General features: G+C 42.0%; 1 protein-coding gene and 1 pseudogene across 7 annotated transcripts in view; one reads left to right on the top strand and one right to left on the bottom strand.

Annotated features, from left to right (window-relative positions):
* NTM (neurotrimin) overlaps positions 1-19,115 on the top strand; it is a 940,510-nt gene that overhangs the window by 650,347 nt on the left and 271,048 nt on the right. The gene's annotated exons all lie outside the window — the stretch shown is intronic.
* On the bottom strand, positions 4,245-4,911 carry LOC112671044 (ribosome biogenesis protein NSA2 homolog; annotated as a pseudogene).

Raw genomic sequence — 19,115 nt, 5'->3', positions numbered from 1 at the left:
GTAGCTCAAAGAATCTAAGAAAATGTGCATTGTGGTCCTTTAAGATTTGAAAGCTGCAATTCAAAGGCTGTTAAGACCTTCAGCTGGTGATAATTGGATTTGTAAGACAGTGCAACATGTGATAAAAACGCTCCTGTTGGATAGGATCCCAGTTTTCTTCTATCCTTCCTATTAATGTGATAAATGTTGCTGTCTCAGCTGATAGGGCCATGTTGGATAATCAGATTGGAATCAAGTTTGAGTTCCTCAGGCTGGCTCCATGTGAAGCTCGTGGGAAGACTTGAAAAAAAATACTATAGAGAATAAAAAAGAGGCCTGGGTTTACAGAGGGAAATTTTTACTCTCCTTGCAAGGCTACGTGGTGCAGGGAAGACTCATTAACCATAGACTCTAGCCATGTGCTACAACCTCTGTGTGTCATGCCCAATGGGAGGCTATGGGAAAGGATCCCCAATGTTACTGGGCACATGCCATAGTGAAGGCTGGGGAGAAAATATTGCATCTCTTGACATGGGTGTTGGGCCAGGGAGGAACCAAAATAATGTTGGAAAATTAAACCTCTCTTAATTAAAGCTGATGGCAAACAAACTCGAGTAATATGGCACTACAGCTGGGAGATATAAGTACGATTTGAAACTGAACAGCTGTGAAATTGGGCCCTCTGGTTACAGCTGGGCATGCAGGAGGGACAGAAGCCCTGGCAAAGGTGTTGTCCCCGCCTGGAGGACTGACTGAGCTAGGAACAGACAGCCAGCGTGGCTGGCTCTCCTGGTAGTTTTGAAACAGTATACTCTACCCAGATATCCAACTCATGGGTTCCTGGACTCTCAGGGTCCACTCACACATATAACCCTCTGCCACATGTTTGCTTAGGATCTTTCCTGATGAGAACTGCATCAATGCGGTTGCTGGAATTAAAGGGAAAAGACTCACGGTGGGGAGGATAATAGAATTTGTTTTGTGATCTAAAAATTTTTATATCTATTCATATTACTGAAGACCTCCAAGCTGGGCCCTTCCCTGCTAGCATGGTGCATAGGTCAGTTCTGCCATTCTGTTTCTGACCATTAAGTCTTAAGAGCCCTGTGTAGGGCAGGCCCAGAGCTGTGCCTCTCCTTTATACATTTAGACTTTCCCAGTAGCTGACTCTGCAGCTAGAGTCTGGCTACACTCATACTGGGATGGGTATATTCGGCACATTCCCTGAAGTGGTCAACTTCTGACTCTCACATGTGTAAACATGGAGGCACATGGCTCTCACTTGCTTTTGAATATTTTCCTTAGGCCTCTTTCTCACCTTGTCCGTCAAATTTAATTGATGCTTTCAGAAGGTTAGGAGCAACCCCCAACTGTGTACACTGATCACCATGGGGCTGGGTATCAGGGTAGGCTACACTGCACTGCAGAAATAAATAAGCCCTGAGATCTTCAAGGCCAAATACAATCCAGTTAGTTATTCCTCCCTTTACTGCCTGGAATGGGTTGCAGCTAACTGAGAACTCCTGGATCTGACTTCTTTCCCTGATGAGCCACCTCAGTCTTGGAAGTCCCACAGCCTGCACACCACAGGTGAGGGATGGGAGGCTGGAGGAACGAGCACAGGAGGGCATAGGAGATGGAGCAGGACGATGAATGGCCAGGACGGAGGGACATTTCTCTCCATGCTCTGTTGTCTAGTGGTCAGTGATGTGCTTTCAGCTTCTCTGTAAGGGGAACTGAAGGATGGAGCCTTCCTGTGTGGCCAGGATTTGGTCAGTCCCTGTTAACCATAACCGTTAACATCAGTCTGTCCAGTTATCAATGTCTCAGTGCCTGGGCTTGAATGGATCTTGGAAACAATTTAATAATTCTTCTATCTGCATCGAAGATAGATCAGTGCTTCTAGAAGTGTTGACCTGGGACAAGGGTGGCAGTCAGCATCACGTGGGAGGATGTTAGAAAAGCAAATCTTGGACCCCACTGTATCAGGAGTTTGGGGAGCAGGGCCATGCAATCTATGCTTTATGAGCTCTCCAGGGAATTTTAATGTTCCCTGAATTTTGCAAGCTTCTGCTCCAGACCTGCAGTTCTCAACTCAACCATGGTCACCCACTGGGATCCCCTGGGGAACTGGAAAAAGCGCTAATTGCTGGGGCCACACCCAGGAGACTCTGATTGAAGTGCTTTGGGGTTTGACCTGAGGCAGTTATGGAAACCAGTGCCCCAGAATGATTTTTTAGGAATACTTTTCCTCTCTGAAATTTTCCATGAAAATAGATTTCACGTGGATTCAGTGGCACTTCCTAGCAACTCCTGGGCTATGGGAGTGAGGAAATTTCACAACCTAAGCACTGCCCTTTCCCCTTCAACTGGAAGCAACAAGCCAGCTTTGCAGGGAGCAAAGACGAAATAGAAATTTGAGAACTCACAAATGGAATCCTGATTCTGTCACAGACTCATCATGCGGCCTTGGGCAAGTCGATTAATTTCTCTTTGTCTTGTGTCTATAAAACGGGAGTAGTAACACTTGCCCACAGATGTTGCCAGCATTATCTAATTAATGAGCAGAAGATGTTTGGGAAATACAAAGTACTGTACAAATGCTAATCATTATGATGAATGCAGTGCATCTCGCAGATACAAAAGTGCTGTGTATATGCTTATAATTATTATAATTATTGCTAATACCAATAATATTGCTACTAGTAATATATTTCCCCGGCAGTGGGAGCTCAGTGTGTCCTTTGGGTTAACATTTTGCCCTGCATTGTCAGGAAGTCTTGCTAAGCAGCTGTTTAATGACCATTGCTCTGTACCTCCCCACAAAGTGTCATTCATCAGAAGTGCAAATAGTCAAGTATGTAAACCATCCTGAGGTCCACTTAATGTCCCTGACTGTTGGGTCATCGCCGGATCATGTTGCAGAAGCTCTTCTTTAGGTTAAGGAAGTGCCTAGAATATAGTGTTCAGCCATTCTTTTTAGTATTTTCATTACAGGCTTTTTTTCCCCCTCTTCTACGGCCAGTCTTTTATCTACAGTGCTTTTGCCATCTGCTTTCATACGGTTGTAAATGTGCTGCAGAAAATCCTAGGGTGTGTTGGTGAGTACAACTAGCTTCCAGTGCTGGCAATTCACAGATATTACCAGCAGCAATTGGTGTTGAGAACAGGGCAAATATTTTTGCTGTGGTTTCATTTTGTTCAGTTTTAGCTTGGATTTCGGTTTGGAGGAGGGGATATAAGAAAAGAGAATTGTGTCTCTTCATTTCTCAAGAAATAAATGGTCCTGAGGATTATGTGATTGGTTTGGGCCAAGCAGATCAGGGGAAAAAAAATAAAAAACAAAAAAACAAATCAATTGATGATGTTCAGTTAGCAATGACAAAACCATTTCCCATACTCATGTTCATTCTGACTCTCCGTTCCTGGTCATAAAGACTTGGATGTCCAGATTCCTTAGACTGTCCACACTCCAGATTCCTGATTTATTTGTAGAAAATGCAAATAAAGCTTGGAAAATAAACTCATCCTGAGAATTCTCTCAATTTAGTCCAAAGCCTTGGAAAAAATACGGAGATCCCAGATTGTCCATACTGTTGACCCCCTTTAGGCCTGCCAGTTATCACCACCATTTCAAAATCCTGATGGCTCTCCCATTTTCCCTTGGTGAGGCTGAAATGTGAAGTTTCTTTGCTTCAGGATATAACTACATCGACTCAGTGGGTTAGTGCTGCTTGCCTTATGCTGATCAGAGGCTCTGATTGACAGAGATGTCTTAAATAAGTAAGAATGGGGAAAAACAAAACAATTAACACTTTACGTGGCTCCAAGTCTCTGACCTACATCATTGCCCTTCTCTCTGAAGAACTTTTTGAAATTTTTTCAAGACAGGTCTACTGAAAACCAATTCCCTCAGTTTTTGAGGAAGTTTTTATTTCTTTTTCACTCAGAAGGATAATTTTGCTGTATACAGTATTCTAGGTTAGTGATTCTTTAACCCTTGACATTTTTTAACCTGCTCTCTTCTTGATGGCATGTTTCCTGAAGTCAGCTGTGATTTTTTTTTTTTTTCTTAACGGGCTATTTTAATGTCTCGTTTTTTTGCTTTTTGTTTTTGTTTTTTTTGCAATAGAATAAATAGTTCTCTTGATGACTGCTGATACGTCAGGCTATTTAGTAGAATTCTGAACCACCCCAGTTAATGCTGGTTTTCCTGACTGGTGTGTAGTGTTCAGTAACTATAAGTTCTTTATCTGAAACTGCTGTCAAACCAGCAGGACTGCATCGAGGCCTCCATCATTTTCAGGATTGTTGGTAACCTGGCCATATTTTCCCCAAATAACTTTGCCTCCTTGTGTCACAAGGCCCACCTCACTCATATCCACCACAAGGACAGTATATTTGGTAATAACACCTGACATTGTATATAATGGGGATGAGGGATCCTTTTCTACACCAAGTATTGGTAGGCAAAAGGTGGCTTTCAATTTAGGAAACCACCCTCTCCCATGTGCTCTTCTTTCTCTTTCATGTTTGAATAACCTTTAATACTTCTGTTTCTCCCTGGGCATGAACTTCAGGTAAAGGGACTTCCCATTTTCCTGCTTTCTCTTTTTGTTTTGATTTAATCTCATTGGAAAGTACATTAGCTCGGGACTGTGCCTTTCTGTCCAGTAGATATGCAGGTACTGCCCCCTGTGGAGTCTTTCTGTCATTCTTTTGCTTGGTGTTTCTCTCTTCACACGTCTGAGAGTCTTTTTCATTTGTATTTTCTCAGTATGGTGGTGTTTATGGTAGAGCTTAGCTTTCAGACCAATTATCTCTTTGGCCTTCTTTGAATGGTCATGAGCCTCTTGACCTCTCTTCTTTCTCTTTTCTTCATGTTAATCCATAGCACTTTCAGTGTAACTCAATATATTCATTTTGTGGCATGGTGATGTCCATGGAGCCACAGAGTGCAGCTCCTAGGGCACAAAGAAGCTCTCAATTTTCCAGAAGTCAGATGTGATTCTTACTCTCCCTCTTCTATGTATATGGTGCTGCCACACACCTACCCCTACCAGCTTCTTTTCAGATTTTGTCTTTGATTTTGTGTGGTTTCAATATGATGTGCTGAGGTATAGTTTTTTTTTTTTTTTTTTTAATCTTTTCTGGGCTCGCATCTTGATATCCTCTGAACTTCTGGATCTGTAGTTTGGTGTCTTTCATTAATTTGGGAAAATCTCTGTCATATATTCAAATATTTCTATGTTCAAATATTTATCATATTTTTTTCTCTTTCTCCTCCCTCTGGTATGCACATTATGCATATGCTGCACCTTTTATAGGCATTCACAGTTCTTAGATGTTGTGTTCCTGTGGGGTTGTTTGTTCTCTTTTTCCATTTCAGTTTTGGAAATTTCTGTTGACATTTCTTCCAACTCACTTATTTTTCCTTAACCATATCCAGCCTACTGATGAGCCCATCAATGACATTCTTCCTTTCTGTTGTGGTGGGTTTGGTCTCTAGAATTGCTTTTTTATTCTTTCTTAGAGAGTCTATCTCTCTGCTTACATTGCCCCTCTGCTCTTGTGTATTGTCCACTTTTATCTTCAGAGCCCTCAGAATATTGGCTGTCTGAAATTCCCAGTCTGATAATTCCAATGTCTCTGCCGTGTCTGAGTCTGGTTCTGATGTTTGCCATTTCTTCAACCTGTGTTTTATGTCTTTTTGTATGTGCTGTAATTTTTTTGTTGAAATCCATGCAGGATGTACAGCGTAAAAGGTACTGAGGTAAATTGGTATTTTTGTGTAAGGTTTTATATTTATCTAGCTAGGGGTTAAACAGTGTTTATTGTTTGCTGTAGCTGTAGGTGTCAGAGGCTACAACTTCTGCTCTTCTTTTTTTTTCCCACCTGGTTGTCTTTGGGTTTCCCTAGAGACTTCTTAAATAACATCTGAGATGGATAATTCTTTCAGTTGTATTCCCCTGTTACTACTATAAAAAACCCTTTCAATATGAAGGTAACTCATGGGAGGAGGAGAAGCATTCTGTAGTCCTATGATTAAATCTCCATGTTTCAGCAAGCCTGTGTTCCTGGACTGGGAGCTATACCATTGCACCTCAGTTTTACTTTGCTTTTCCCCCTTAAGTGAGGTCGAAAGGCTGTTGCAGGACTGCAGTTGAGTATTTCTTATTCCCCAGGTTGTTTAGACTCTGTGAAAATAATTTCTCTTGAGATCAGAAGAACAGAATGCTCTGAGTGTATTTCAAAAAGCCTGCTTTCCTTCTTCCCTCCTGGAAGTAAAAGGGGATTTTCCTCTGATCATCACTAAGGGAATCTGGTAGGACTCCTGGAGGGGATATTTACAAGTGTGTGTGTGGGCATGTGGAAGACTGGAATCCCTGGAGTGTGTACCTCTCAGAAGTGTCCACCCTGTACCTCTGATGGCTCCTGTTCCTATCCCAGTACGGTTCCCACAGAGCTGCTTGCTGTGGGCTTCCCCTCCCATAAGGTATGACTGTCTGTATGTATCAGATTCACCTGTCTATCTCTTCGGTTTTGGAGGGCAGTGGTTTGCTTTGTGGCCTCAGTTCTCTGCTGGATCCAAGAAGAGTTTTTGATTTTCAGTTTGCTCAGCTGTTCCTATCCCAGTACGGTTCCCACAGAGCTGCTTGCTGTGGGCTTCCCCTCCCATAAGGTATGACTGTCTGTATGTATCAGATTCACCTGTCTATCTCTTCGGTTTTGGAGGGCAGTGGTTTGCTTTGTGGCCTCAGTTCTCTGCTGGATCCAAGAAGAGTTTTTGATTTTCAGTTTGCTCAGCATTTTTCTTGCGTGATGGGAGTAATGACTTCACTCTCATGCCAATCTGGAAACTAGAAGTTCTGTTTAATCCAATAATTATCACTTAACAGATTCAGTCTGTGTAGTCCATCAGGCATAAAAATAATCATATGGGCCCTTAGTGCTGAGATGATGTGAAATGGAGTATATGTTAACTTAGAGCTACCACTATTTGTTACAAGCGGCCTTTTTAAGAGAAGAAGAAGAAAATCATATAAGGGTGGGGGGAGGTGGGTCAGAGAAGAGGAGTGGGTATAAAATCAATTCTGCCTATTATTCATGGGGAAAGAATAATCAGCAAATTCATTATAAATCCTTATGTTTATATAGGAAAGTCTTATTTATGAGGTACCAGCAGTGTTCCACATGAATGAATTTGTCATATAACTGAGCTATCATCCTTTAAATTGAACTTAAAACATTACAATCCTTTTTGATAGAGTTCTTTTTCTAAAATATATTATTGTTCTGTCTTATTGAGCAAAGCACAGAGAATATCATTTATCTTATTTTGTTACTCGGGTCATTATTGTAAACATCAGTCACAGAGCAACTCTGTTGAAATTCAGAGCAGCTCTCAAGGGCTCTGGAGGTGACTGGGATCGTTTGCACCTAAGCACACTACTTGCCTTGATTCCCAATGCTTATCTTTACCTCCTCCTTTCACGAATTACTTTTAAAGCCTCCAGCCTATCTGCTCATTCTCGAATAAAATTAAATATATTTTATTTTTATAAAATCTGTCCATTTATCTACCAAAATCATCTCACTTATTGTTTCCTGGTGCACACACAACAGTCGGAAAAAAAATTGCTCTGAAGGACAGGGAGAATTGAAAATCAGCAGGGGAACCTAATTTATGTGTGTTTAATTGCTAAGCAGATTATATGTACGAAAGTAAATTAGAAGCTTTGGCCTATAGGCTAATAAATAAATAAATAAATAAATAAATAAATAAATAAATAAAATGTCATGAAGTGCTGTGGAGAAATATAAACCATGGCAAGGGATAGGAAGGCTGAAGGTAGTAGTCATGGAAAATCTTTTCATTAAGGTATTTGAGGAGAGCCTGAAGGAAGTACAAAATGAAACCATTGGGATATTGTGGAGTAGGGAACAAGAGCAACATGTACAAAGGCCCTGAGGTAGGAGTTTATGTTTGGGATCAGAAAAATACAAGGCAAAAATGACTTGGGCAGAAGGAGGGGGGTAGGGAAAGAGAAAGAGATGAAAACTGAGGTTGTAGGAGGCTAGATAATTGAATTAGTCAGCTATTGCCATGGAAGTGCTACAGATATGACTCAGGGGTGTACAACAATAGCATATTTTTTTTGCACTTTTGAATTTGTGGTTTGGCTGTGTTGGCTGTAGATTGTAAATTAGGCTCAGGCCTCTTCTACACATGTTCATCTAAGACCCAGGCTGAAAAATCAGAACTGGTCCCCTATCTCCATATCTGTTCTCCAGGCAGAACAGCAGAGGGCAAGAGGAAAGCCTAATCACCCATGCACTTTGCAAGCCTCAAGCCTGCTCACATCCTGTCTACTAGCATCCCAGACACCAAAGCAAGTAATATGGCCAAGCCCAAAGTTGAGAGGTGGGAGGATCCACCCTGCCCATGGTGGGAGAGGAAAAGAGTAAAGAACTGTGCATAGCAACTCAATCTAACACAATAAGGGAAGGGTCTGTAAACCATTAAAAGTCTTTAACTTTTGCTCTTTATGTGAAGGTAAGTCATTAATGAACATTGAGCCAAGGACCGACTTGTTTTGACTTTTATTTTCAATGGGTAACTCTGATCATTTTCTTTTTTTAAAAGATTTTGCTTATTTATTCATGAGATACACAGAGACAGAGAGGCAGAGACACAGGCAGAGGGAGAAGCAGGCTCCATACAGGGAGCCCTATGCCGGACTTGATTCTGGGACTTGATCCTAGGACTCCAGGATCACGCCCTGGGCCAAAAGCAGGTGCTAAACCCCTGAGCCACTCAGGGATCTCCCATACTCTGATCATTTTCAATGAGTAACTCTGGGAACATGAGGAGAATAGATGTAAGGGTCCAGTAGATGTAAGAAGAACAGCAGAGAGAATGTTACCATGTGGCAGATGAGAGGTGATGGTAGCTTTGACCATCATATAAAAGTGAAGATGAAGTGAAATAGTCATTTTCTGAGTTTATGAAAGAGTTTGAGTTTGTTTGGTAGAGGCATCAGGATTGGCTAGGGGATTGGATGCTGGGTGTGAAAGCTAGTGGTCAGGGACTCCAAGGCTTTTGGTTGGAGGACCTGGAGCCATGAGCCAGAAGACTGGCCAGAAAGCAAGTTTGAGGGTTATAGGCAGAGAATCTGGAGTTCTGTTTTGATCATTAAGATTTGAGATGTCCATTAGGCTTTCAAGTGGAGATACAAAGTAGGCAATTGCCTATATGAGCCTAGGGCTCAGGAGAGAGGTCCAGGATGGAGATGGGGTTAAATAAAAGTTTGTAAAAGATTCATACTTGTATTTTTCTTGGATGATGAAAATAATATTTCACTCAGAGTCAGACTCTGTTACATAATCTCTTGTGGGTGGGAGTCTAAATCCTCCCTTCTCTACTAGCTTTTCCTACAAAACATAACATGCCCAAGCCCTCTGCTCCCTCTCTCGCTCCTTCTCTGTCCCTTTTTTCATTCTTAATTGACATTTTTGAATAGTAATTTACTCCCTCATTTCTATTCATTCCTTAATCAACTGGAATCTGTATTCTGTACTGCTGTATCTATTAAAAAAACTGCCCTGACCAAAGACTCCAAACTCTGCACAAATCCAAAGTGCATTCAAGTATGTTTCTTTTATTGCTGCATTCAAATTGCTGCCGCCTGGCTCTCCCCTTCCTGAAGCCCTGCCCCTCTGGCTTCTGGCTTCTGGCTTCTGGCTTCTGCAGTGCTGCCTCAACTGGTTTTCCTTGTGCTGCTTTGGCTGCTCCGGCTTTGTGTCCTGTGTTCTCCCCCCCCTCCCATGCTTGCCCCTGTAACACCGGTTTTGTCAACCACCCAAAGCTATTAGTCTTCTCCATGGAAAACCTCCTCTATTTCCTGGATTTTCACTGTCGTTGATGTAGGGGCTACCTTATTGCCATTTGATTTTGATCCCTTATTTGAATGTAATCAAATTATTTCCTTCTACATGTTGCATACATCCAAGTCAGTGTCCAGGAGGGACCTCAGTCTCAGCATATCCAAAAGGAAACATGCCCTGGTGATTGAAGACGTAGAGGCCATCTCTGCCTATAAGCTCTAGTGACTCAGGTCTTTCCATAGATATCATACTCATCAGTCCCCATGCCAACACCCATTCACCTCTGAACTGACTTGTGGTGCTCCCACAGGAGAATGTCCTCTAAACCATCTTTTCCTTTGTTTTTAGTTACTCTGCCTTAAGACATTTGATTAAAATAGCAAGTCCTCTAAAAAGGCTCTTCTGAGTTTATAACTGGGATACAGTCTCCCTTCTTGATAGCCCACCAACATCCTATTCACATGTCTCATCAGATGTTGCCTAATTATGGGCACATCTTTCTGCCCAACTTTCTAAGTCAGACATCTCCAGGGAATAATGCTGTATTCCTCAGTGTGCTTCAGGTACCAAGAACAGTACTTTGCACTTGGTAGGATCTCAGTAAATGTTTTTGAATTTAACAGAAATGACGTTTGGATAAATGAATCCAACTAAAGATAAGCAAGGCCCAGTTTTCTAGACTTCATAACTTCACCTCTGGGATTCATAATAACTTTGGTCCATTCACAAGCTTTTTCTTCATGCCCACTATATGCATATAATGAGAGTGTGCTCGTGACTGTACGCAAAAGCACTGGATGATTTACATGAATTCTGACATCTCCTCAGAAAAAGAAAGTAGCCCAGTCATCCCTAGCTAGATGATGAGTGTGTCTCATGTTATTTCCAGGCAATGCAAGGTTTTATTTTTGTCGTGCACCAAATGGACTTGGTGTCAGGCAGTCAAATGCCTGGCAATCTGCCTAGCTGAAGAGATTACATGAGTAGTGAATAGAACATTATTGTGTGATAATGATTTCCAGCAGCTATTGAAGATAAATTCCAATGCAAAGTAGAAAGCTTTATTTCCAGGGGAGAAGATATTGATCCTGTGGCCACTGTAAATAAAATGGGAATTGCAGGTGTACAGAGAAGTCCCATTTTGTCATTGCCATTGAGTTCTGACTAACAGAAGAACTGTCTTCTGAAGCCAAATGAAGACCCACTGACTGACAATCAGTTTGATGTTCCCCTGAGCTGTTACTTTCTTGTAGAAATGTGTCATGGGGATCCAGCATGTGAAGATAGGTCCCGTCATCATGTTGTGAGTACAGTTCCTAAATGTGCAATAAAACAAAGGCCTCTGTGGATCAACCATGATTTGTCCCAGTATAGGGTTTTACTTTGTTCTTGGAGAGAAATTGTTTTATGAGTCAGAGATAGGTTAGGAGCCAAGATTATAGAATTGTTTTATAGACTTAATGGTTGGTTAAAACATGAGTCTCTTTTTCTTTATCTACATCCTGAGATTGAAGATGTGATTATTCTTCATTAGCTTTTGAAGAACTGATCATTACAGCCTTTCTAGGTCATAGACTATTCAATCTAGGAAGGACCTTAAGGATCATCTCATTTAATCCTTTTATTTTTCAGCAAGGAGATGATGACCCAGAGATAAGTAACATTACAAAGGGCATAGTTTACTTGGCCTTCTCCCCCACCCCCAGTGAAGCATTATCGAAATGTATGACTCATTTTAACCTTGCTTGAATTCTGGTGATTGTAGAGGATGTTTTCTTTGGGATAGCGCTAATTTATTCCAGAATGAGAAAAGTATAATGGAGATGTTTCAAATTCTTAAGGGTCTGGAGAAGTGCTAACTCCCTCTGGTTTTGGAGGCTACATGGTATATTTTTATATTTCTTCCATGGATAAATGCTGACCGTCTATCCGATGCCCTTATTCTCATCCCGAGATTGCTACCAGTAGGCACTATGGGTCTCAGTTTTGCATCTCCAAGATCTGTGGAGGGTCCTGAACTTTAAGGTCACAAACTTTAAGAACTGTACCAAGTGGGTTTGTGTACCTCACACCTCAGCGAAGAACATTTGCAGGGTACATATCGCTGGAGATCTGTGGCTGGAAGGTCAGCCAGTGAAAAGCTTGCTCAAGTGGGTGATGGGACTATGGCAAATGGGTTTACGTTAAATCTAGATAAAACTCAAGAGGCCATTTCGATTAGCCCTCAGCAATAGCTGTATAATAACTCTCATCATGTTGGTGTTCTCTTAACACCTAATTATAAATAACAGAAAGTTGAGAGTTTAGGGGCAGAAGAACCAGGAGAGATTCATAGGCTCTTTATCTCTCTTCAGGATCTCAGAGAAGTACATTGATCCCCATGGATGTGTCCCTTGTTTATTGCACATGGATAGGGGCCTTGATTAAGGCTTTTGTACATTCTTAACTGGATGATTATAATTCTGCAGGTCCTAGTCTAGTTGCTAAGTCCCTGCATTGATCAGAATACATTCCTGGTTCTGTGGACAGAGTATCAACATGCATACCTAAGGTATAAACACCCACATGCTAAAGGGATATTGAACTTATTAGCATAAATTAATCTCCTAGCACCTTGGCTATATACAGTGAAACTTGTTTATGCTCATATTTCGGATGTTTTTCCTCCCAACGTTTCTGTTTTTCATTAATGAAAAATATCTATTTTTGTTGTTACTTTTGTGTTAATTTGCTTTTGGAGAAAAGAGAGCACTATGGACAGAGAGAAATTTGAAATGTCTCTTTCTAACAGACCTCAATGAACTTGATATTTCAGCTTTTTTAGGTCTGTGTTTGAATCTGTAAGAAGCCATATTTATGCTTACACCATCCCAAAGTGAGTTCCCTCTTTTCTGTACTTCTGTAGCTCTTGTGGTCTGTGGCAGTCATTTGGCAGTTAATTACATACTGCCTCATGGCATTATAATTTAACTTCTTATGTATTTATATTATTTGTGTAAGTGGACTCAGATCCTTGAGGGAGAGAATTGAGTATTATGCTTCTTTGTTTCCTCTTTTACACCTAGCAGAATGCTATGTGCACAGTTGGCTGTCAAACAATATTTGCTGAATAATCTACCACACGAAATTTCTTAATGCCTCTGCATAATGGTCCCAGAGAGAATGTTGCATAAAAAAGAGACAATATTCTTCCTAGTATTAAAATATTTGGTGAAATGCTACAACAGTGATGTTTCATAGGTCTGCAGATCAAGTGGCTGTGGGAGTGTAGATTAGCCGTTGGTGTGTACGTGTACCCATGCACATGTGGAGCAGTTGCATGTATGTGTGTATGTGTGTGTGTTGGGGAGCCTGTTCCTTTCATCTCTGATTCTGGGGACTTTAATTGATCCCTCCGATTAAGGGTGGAGAACACTGGCTGGGTAATAGATGTCTTGCTATGGATGGTGAGGCAGTGATGCCTCAACTGGAAAATCATTAACTCCCAGATTTTAGCGTGTCTCTCGATCACCTATCAGCAGCAGCAGATCTGCTTTATCAGCCAAGAATTTCCTTATCTCTCAGTGACTGTGGGCCATGTGCTGCTGCTTTCTGTAGATGGGAGATAGAGCTGCATCATTACCCGGAGGTGACAAGGATATAATTTACAGGCTCAATCAGTTCTAGTTACCATGTAATTACAGAGTTATTACATGGTCATTTGTTCCTGATGGACACCAGTGATCTCTTATCCTGTTCACTGTGGTCTGCTTCTTGTCTTACGCAACCACCGATGTTTAGTCTCCTCTGCATGGGGTGTTAAATGGTGTACTAGGGAGGAAGGACAGAAACGATTCGGGATAAGATGTTGATTATGCTGAGATACTATTTGTTCTTCTCAATTGGCCTGTTGATAATAACAGCATCCTGTGGCTTTCCTCCCCTAGGCTCCAAGTTCACATTTTCTCCCTAAGAGAGGATGGTGACAATATTGTACTTGGCAGCATGGGGGAAATTGGGTGTAAGGAATATTCTGACCCATATCACCCAGCGATGAGATGGGAATATCAACCTTAAGACTATGTCACTGCCTTTTGTAATTTGAAGCTCATGGTAATGCAGTGCCTATTGGATGAAACGTTCCTTTTCATAATGAAAAGAAGAGGAGGCATTTAAGTGTGTAATTCAGTATCATAGAGAAATCATGGGAAGTTTCAGTAACCTGCCAAATGTCACTAGGTGAATGATATGTTTGGAACTCAAATGACAAAGCTTGGCTCCTTCCATTCTAATACACTTAAATTAATTTCTCTCATTTGAGGGCAACATTCTTTTAAAAGCACAAGTACTAGATATGATGCAACAAAATTTGAATATTACCACATATTTGCTTGAATAACTTGTCATAAGTTCTTTAACCCCTTATTTTGATCACTTATCAATCAACATGTGTGAGGCCGCTTCATTGTCTGAGTGTCTAATATGTGTGGATTCCTAATTTGGGAGAAATGGGGTGAATGGGGTATTTCTGTCACCCTTCCAAAGCATGATAGCCATGTCGTGATGTGGACGGTATTCTAGAGGGAGCATCATAATGCAGGAAATCTGGGTTCTGGTTTCCTTTTCTTCCACTAAACTGTGTGATTCTGAGTCTGCTCCCCTGCCTGCACAGGCCTCAGTTGGCTCTTCTGGATGATGGTCATGTGGACCAGAAACAGTGGAGTCTTTCCCAGCTCTGACAGTGGCCTGTGACTCTGTGATTGAAGTTGACCCGCAGGCGAGCCTGTGACCAGTTTGGCTTCTTTGGGTGTGAGGTCACAGGAAGATGATATTCAGTGCTTTACCAGAAAAGCTCCTCCCCACATGGAAGCCAGAGAGGTGCTGGCGCACACGTCACATTTCAGTTGACGGAATGCTGGGAATCATAAGCGCTGTCTCTCACTTCTCTCCACTTAAAACACCTTGCTGATTTAATTAAAATATTTTTTTCTTTTGAATAGCTTAAAAGCAGCCCTAATTATAATGTAACTGTTATGTAACTAATATGTTCAGGTAATATTGTGATTATATATAGGCAGCCATATGCTACGATGCAGCCATTTGCATGCTGTTAAACTGCTCAAGCGGATAACTCTATGTCCGTGCACAAAGTAATTGTACCAAACTAATTTGTGCTTGCAAACAGATCCCGAATTAACTATGTAAATAGGCAGATCTGCAAACAGAATATCATAATGTGCATGTGTGCACATGCATGGGGCTAGGGGAAGTGATTTTCTACCTGCGTGAATGATGGTGTCAGTGAAGAAGTGGAGCTCGCCTCTGGCATGTGTTGCTCTTCTTGGATTCCAGGTCCCTCTGAATTCTCGTCCTGCATTAGGGATTCTGAGGCATCCTGTTCAAATGTGCATGACTGGAGGCAATGTGAATTTGTTTTCCCTGAGTGTAAAGGGTGATTTCGATCCATCTACCTCTCTTGACCTCGTTTACTGTCTCATGCATTCCTTGGCCAACTATGCTTCCAAGATGCCTTCGCTGGCTCAGTGTTTAATATGGAGTGAAGATTTCTCCCTGTGAGGAGAAGAGAGTTAGTTGCGTGATTTGGCAATTGTTATTGTCCTGAGGACCACGTGGCACTCGGGGTGACCGGGTGACGGGCACTGAGGGGGGCACTTGACGGGATGAGCCCTGGGTGTTATAGTATATGTTGGCAAATTGAATTCCAATAAAATATATACAAAAAGTGTTCAATCTGCCAACATATAGAATAACACCCAGTGCTCATCCTGTCAACAAATGAATCAAAAGATTTGAAATCCAGCTCCTCCTTGGGTCCCCTCACTTCTCTGAGGCTTGCTTTTCTTAACTGTGAAAGGAGGGGATGATATTAGGACTTGCCCCATAGGTCTTCTTAAAGGAATGAGTGAGTGCATGTGTGTAGTGTTCAGCATAGGGCTGCCTTGTGGTCAGGGTTCAATCAGCACTTGCTTCTACTCTGGCCATGCTTGATGCCACCATGGTTTTAGTCATCCCTGGCAACCCTGGCACAATTTCCTGTGTTGAGACTAATTTCAGGCAGTTTCCCAGCATAGGATATTGACTCCAAAGGAAGCTCACAGTATTAGTGAGCGTTCTCCAAGGAAACAGAACCGATAGGACATGCAGGGATGTGTGAGATGCGATAGTCTACGAATTGGGTCATGATATTACAGAGGCTGAAGTATGCCATGATCTGCTATCCACTAGCCGGAGACCCAGGAAAGCCGGTGGTATATATTTGAGACCAAATCTGAAGGCCTTAGAACCAAGAGCTCTAATGTCTGAGAGCAGGAGAAGAGGGACATCCTATTCAAGAAGAGAGAGAATTCGGCCCTTCTTCTGCCTTTTTTATTCGGTTCTGGTGCTCATTGGATTGGATGATGCCTGGCTGAGGTGGTGAGGATGGAGGTTCTTTACGTAGCCTACCGTTCAAGTGCTATTCTCTTCCAGAACCATCCTCACTGACACACGCAGCAATGATATTTTGCCAGCTATCTGAATACCCTTTAGCCTAGTCCAGTTCACACCCATCTGACTAGGCAAGGTGGACCCTGAAAGGAAGCCAAGTGTGTGTATCTTTTCTGTGTTCTCTGCTCATCACCATCCCCATTTGGCATCTCCCCTTCTGGTACAGAATGAGGGGGCTCCTCCTTAGCAGCACTCGACCTACGCAGAACCTCAATTTTCTGTTCTTCACTTTTCTGACTTGTTTTTTGTTCTCTTAAACGTTACTCTCTTGAGCCCCATTTTTCAAGACTTGCCCTGTACCTGGTGGTTATTTTGACCAAGGACATTCAGAGGGTACAGTAGCAATCCTGGTCTCCTTGCTCCCTCCTCTAGCTAGTGCCTCAACCTGGGACACTTCCCACTGACACTCCCCCCCCCCCCCCCCCCGTTCCTGGTTCCTGCCTCCTGCTCCTTCAGGACTTCACTCACACCTCCCCTTCTCCCGCAGGCCCACCCCCACCGATGACAGAGTAGTCTGCCCCCACCCCCTACCCTGCTTCCCACCCCCACCCCATCTCCCTTTTTCTTACCCTGCCCTAGTTTTTCCTTTTTTTATAGCTATCATCGCCTTCTACTATTTTATGCAATTTTACTGATTTATTTTGTTTGCTGTCTGTTTCTCCCTGCTTGCATAAAAACTCCTTGAAAGCAGGGTCTTTGTTTTGTTCATTAATGTTTGTCAAATTCTCAGTCTGTGCATGACTCTGGGAAGGTCCCTCATAAGTTTTAATCACAGATTCCTGTCTATATTCCTCTATTTGTCATCTCTGAATCCAGGTGGACTGAAGTGAGAAGGACCTGAGACGAGGGGATGTAGAGCAAAGAAGCCTTACTCGAGGCTGTCAGAGGAAATAGAACTGAGGGGCCAGATAGAGCTGGCGACCTTGGGGGCAGGGAGTCCCAAAGGGGGCCTGAACCAAAGGGAGCACAGCACACATCAGCCACAGGAGTGTGGGGAGCAGAGGCATGTGTCAAGGTGGGCATGGGGAGAGCAGAGGCACACATCAGCCTGGGGTTTGGGGGAGCACAGCACATATCAGTGGCTGAAGTTGGGGGAGAAGCATGAGCAGTGCAAGTCGGTCATGCCCTCATGCTGCATGTGTGACCAAGTGAATCACGTGATTAGTTTTCTCATCTGTAAATGACAAAAATATCTGCCATATTTACCTAACAGTTTTTTTTTCATGAGGATCACTTAAAGCAATCACATGAATGTAATTATATATATATGTATATATTATATATATATTTATATATATATAATAATTCAAATGTTAGGGATTCCTTATTATTTCTGTGCCTCAATTTACCAGTCTGAAAAAATGGATGATTAGAATGGAGGTGGAGTGGGAAGAAGGATATTTCTGAAGGACTGTACATCACTACTGCTACTTCTGGATTACTTCCATGAGTCAGCCAATACGGAGCTCAGGGGTGAGATGAAATAGTCTAACAGACCAGAGGCCGACTGGGCACCTCCAAAGATTCAACTCACAGGAAGGACTAATGAGAGTTACATGTACCAAGAAGTGGACCCTTTTGGGAGACATTTTGCAGTAAAAGAGCTTTTACCTTCTTTAGCACACCTGAGGGCATTTCTTATTTCATATTAACTTAAGACTACAAGGCCCTGTGGCACAAAAAAATTGGGGATATTGATCAAAGATGAATAATTGGTCCTGGGATCCTAGGCATCGCTCCTTTCTCTCTGAAACCTTTTTATATTGAGGTGGCTTCTCTATCCCCTCTCTCTCCAACTTATAGGACAGGAAGTAAGGATTGGTTGGCAGCCTGTAATAAAACTATTTAGCTGTTAATATTTGAGAACAAAGTGTCCTGTGTTCTCATCTTCGCCAGCCTCTGGAATCTTTTCTTCTGCCAATAGGTGATCTAATTAACCTGCTGATGTCTTGAGAGAAGGAAACAGACTTGACTTTAGACTTTGAGTCAGATGTCAATTCACCATTTGCCAGCTATATTACCCTGAGCATGTCACTGGAGCACCCAGTTTTCCTTACTGGTATAGGAAACAGGTAATAACTAGTCCCACTGTAGTGACCAGGACTTACTTAGTTCATATTTGTGGAAGTATCTAGCACAATTCTTGACACATGGTCAAGGCATCCAGCAAATGTTAGTTAGTATTGCCCTTCGGTTCATCAGATAAATAAGCTTGAGTCTTCCATGTCCAGTATTTAAGAAGAAAAAGGTTTCATTTATTTAGATTGGAGGGGATTCATTTTTTTAGTTACACGTATCTAGATTGGAGGCTTTCTTTGTTTAAAATGTACATTTCAAGGATACCTAGATGGCTCAGTTGGTTAAGCATTTGCCTTTAGCTTAGGTCGCAGGATGGAGCCCTTCCTCATCTCTACTTCTTTCTCTTCCTTCTCCCCCTTCCCCATGCTCTCTCTCTCTCTCTCAAATAAATAAATAAAATTTAAAAAATAAATAAAATGTATATGTCAGCCTATATTTCATGGTTATTTTTTCTCATTTTTCTTAATGGAATATGTGCATTAGGGTATTTTTTTAATGGAATCGTTTTTTGTTTTGTTGTTGTTGCTGTTGTTGTTGTTGTTGTTGTTGAATTTGCAAGCCAGGCAATGGGAGAGAACTAGACACAGGAGAAGCCGGATGTAGCTGAAGATGAGAATGTGGAAATGAAGGATATTCACTAGACTCAGTCAAAAGTGCTGATAGCAAAGGACTTTAGTTCTTCA

The sequence above is a fragment of the Canis lupus genome, chromosome 5, assembly GCF_003254725.2.
Source record: "Canis lupus dingo isolate Sandy chromosome 5, ASM325472v2, whole genome shotgun sequence".
Lineage (NCBI taxonomy): Eukaryota > Metazoa > Chordata > Mammalia > Carnivora > Canidae > Canis > Canis lupus.
This window is presented reverse-complemented; position numbering and strand designations above follow the sequence as displayed.